The sequence below is a fragment of the Watersipora subatra genome, chromosome 2, assembly GCF_963576615.1.
Source record: "Watersipora subatra chromosome 2, tzWatSuba1.1, whole genome shotgun sequence".
NCBI lineage: Eukaryota > Metazoa > Bryozoa > Gymnolaemata > Cheilostomatida > Watersiporidae > Watersipora > Watersipora subatra.
Window position 1 is genome coordinate 42,232,137 of NC_088709.1, and position 3,721 is coordinate 42,235,857.

The window sequence follows — 3,721 nt, forward strand, 5'->3', positions numbered from 1 at the left end:
CATCTCGTCTTGTCAACCGTAGCAGGAATTATTCTAAGTGTTGCTCTCACTGAAACCGTAGTATTTTCTTGTGAAAAAATCATGGGGAAAAATTTAGAAATTGGTGAGCTAGAGATCTTATAAAATCTGTTTCATCCAGCACATAGCCAGGTTTCTAGATTAGAGGTCATTGACTATTCTCTTGTCATACAGGCTCATATATTAATCATGTCTTATGACTCAGTCAGTCTAGAATAAGATAGATCAATAAGATAGATCAATATATAGTTATATAACATATAACTATATATAATATAACATGAAGCGCACTCATACCCATTTCTCACCATACTATGTAGAGAAGAACCAGAAAGTTTTCCACAGTTATAGATGCTTTCCAAGCTATCAAGCCAATGGAAAAATTTTTGCAGATGGAGTTATTTTAATATTACAGATATCCGGAGAGAGGAAAAGAATTTCATGCAAACAGAAAAACATTGTTTTATTTTAGGTTCAAATTATATATTTTATTAAAACCGTCCAGTAATAGTTCAATACTAACCAAGGGCCTGGCATTGCACGGGTAACAGAATAATTACCTAATGAACTTGAGTAACTTACCTAGAAAGCTAGAATCTTTACCAAAGCAATTATCACAAATTGGGCCAGCTTAACAATCTTTATCTGCCAACAGTGCTAGTTATTAACCCCAAGCAACTGCCTTAAGAGGTATAACGAATGTAATGATTATTTGCCCAATAACCAATTGTATTTCGTGTAGCCAAATGGTCAAGTTCATTGCCTCTACATCTGGTAGTCGGCCGCATAGTTATTACAGAGCGACAATCTCTCACAAAGGGCCCGACTACCCGTGTAACAACTAAATAAAGGGTTTGCTTATGAAAGTAATTAATGACTAAATAGGAATCTCGCACCATCTGATAACCTACTAATCACTTCTATTAAACACTGAATATTTGTACTAAATATGTACTAAATATAAACACTCAGAGTGAATAATGCAACAGCCTTTTAGAACTCACAAAAAAATGCAAAAATAGTGTATAAGAACCTCAGTTTTATGAACTTAATATTAAAGCTGCACAAACAGCTTTATATGTGATTTGGCAGTTTTACATTACCTTTCATTTTTTAGACTCCTTATGAATTTAAACAGATAAATTAAAAATTAAATTATAAAATTAAATTATAAATTAAAAATGGAGATTATGATTCTGGTTTTGTTTAGTTTTGTGCAGTTTGTAGAAAACTGCTGCATTACATTCTAAAGTCGCTTACTTGGCATCTAGCCACCACCCGCTATCGAGAAAGATTTAATTTGGTACGTGTGATTAGGTTGCACTGACTGGCCCTCATGCAGCCAATCATAGTTTCCATTTTAGTTCTGTTCATCTTAAAGGTTGACTTGCAACAAAATTCACATTACAGTTATTAGGTATCAAAAGATTCACCATGTCTTACTCGGATGTCTTCTAAGTGCCAAATATGTGGAAATGTGATTACAAGCTCTTAAAAGCTTAAAAACGAAAAGCCGCCGTAGATTGGAATTTCTTTATTTTGATGACTTAACCACGAAATTTGGTTATCGTCTTGTCACGTATGTTCTCACATGAATTGAAAGGCCAATACAAAGCTCAATATAAAACTTATCGTAGTACTAGTTTATGACAAACACTTCGGGTTTTACCGAAAACCCCGTATCAAATATAGATGCTCGCTACTTTACAGTTTTGTTTCTATTTGGTCTAATCGGCAAGTCGTAATCTGATCATGTGACCCAATACTTCGCAAATAACTTCTGCCGCACTTTTCGATTATCACAAGTGACCTACAGGCTCGTCATGATTATCAGACAATGATATGTACTCCTTCAAGCTAAGGCTAAAAAATGAAACGATTTTTTACGGTAAGTTATAAGATATCATTGCTAAAAGTGACAGCATTACGATGACGATAAAACAGACGCGTAAGGACAATAGACATAGTTTTATTGAATGCGTGAAGTATATTTGTGAAAATATTTTGACAAATGATGTTGCATGAAAGTGTAAACAGAAACCATCTCTCACAACTACATCACGTTTGAGCCGTTTTGGAAAGGGAATCCAAACTACGGCGGTCTCGTGTGGCTGCGATTTTCTGTTCGTTTTTGAGCTTGTAAGAGCTTGTAATCACATTTCCACATATTTGGCACCTACAACACAACAGAGTAAGACATGGTGAATCTTTTCATACCAAATAACTGTAATGTGAATTTTTCTGCAAGTCAACCTTTAAATAAGCTTCTTTTGAAATTCTGTTAAGAAGGGTAACAGATTCGTCATCAATAAAAAATGTATTTTGTATCAGTCTGCATGTAATAGACTGCTTGATATACCTGTCTTCCTTGGGTCAACAGTGCTCATTATATATACTGTAGGCTCTGCTTCCTTCAAGCTCAGCTGGTCTTGTGTACAGTATGCTACTCGGCTTCAATATATAAGCTATAATGTGACTTGTTTTAGCCAAAAAAAAACTGAGTATAGCCTTGATAGCCTAGCTGATTTTGCAACTAACACCCAAAATAATGAAGGCCATTTGGCCATTAGGCCATTGTCAACAGGGAGCCTTCTTACCTATACTCACATGCTTTATACTCACATGCTATACACATTTCCTGACACACATAGTGACATGTATTCTGGCTCAGATTTCACTTCAGAGATTACATTAGAATCAATAATTCGTTTCCGGTTATATTATTTGAGTCTTTATCTTGAGCGGTCAAAACCTAATAATTCTCATATCAACACCTAATAAACTGATTTTCTCACTTTCCCATCATGTTACAAATACGCTAGATGCTTTCATAACTTTTATTTTACTTACCAGAATATTGTAGTTAGCCTAAACATATTGCTTTTTCTCTGGTCACACTATCATATACACATCATGCCAGATCATGTCAGTCTAGTTTGACATGAAAGATCATCAAATGTATCGATGAAACGTAGAGGGATTTTTTAAAAAAGAAACAAATTTTACCTGTACTTCATAAATCGTAGATTGTGACGTTTATAAGATCACAAGTTTAATAATTGTTTCAATTGACCTATTGACCTATGACACATTAGTTGTGATACTCCCACGTTCAAAGCTGATTCACACTGTCATAAAATTATAGTAAAGCTTCTACCTAATACTGTTATTAAACGAACATTTAAAGTATTATCCAATATTTTATGAAATTTGGTACAACAGTCTGAAAATCTGTTCATCACAGCAATCAAGTGACACACACAGAGTTACCATTATATGAAAAGTTCACTGCAGTAAAATTACTAATATATCTACATGTTTACTGTAAAGGTGTATTTTCTTGTGTGTAAGAATGTCAGCGTTCAATAGAACCAAGTTCAACTGTTTACTTTCCTTCACAAAAAAATAGAAACTGTTGTGTATCACAATCAGCATCATGCCATCCGTCTGCTGACCACATAGCCATACAATATTCAGTAGCTGTGTTGGGTTCTGAAGCTGACCAATCAGATTCTAAATTACCATTACCAGGAACATCATGTGTGTTCAGTCCCTTCCACTGGTACCCTTGTCCTGGTTCTTCCATTCCTCCTATCCATACAAACTCATTCCATGCTATGATGAAACCAAAAATATATGTTACTAATTCCCATCATAAGTCGGCAAATACAGAAGATAAAAGACTCGATTAAGTAAGTTCATA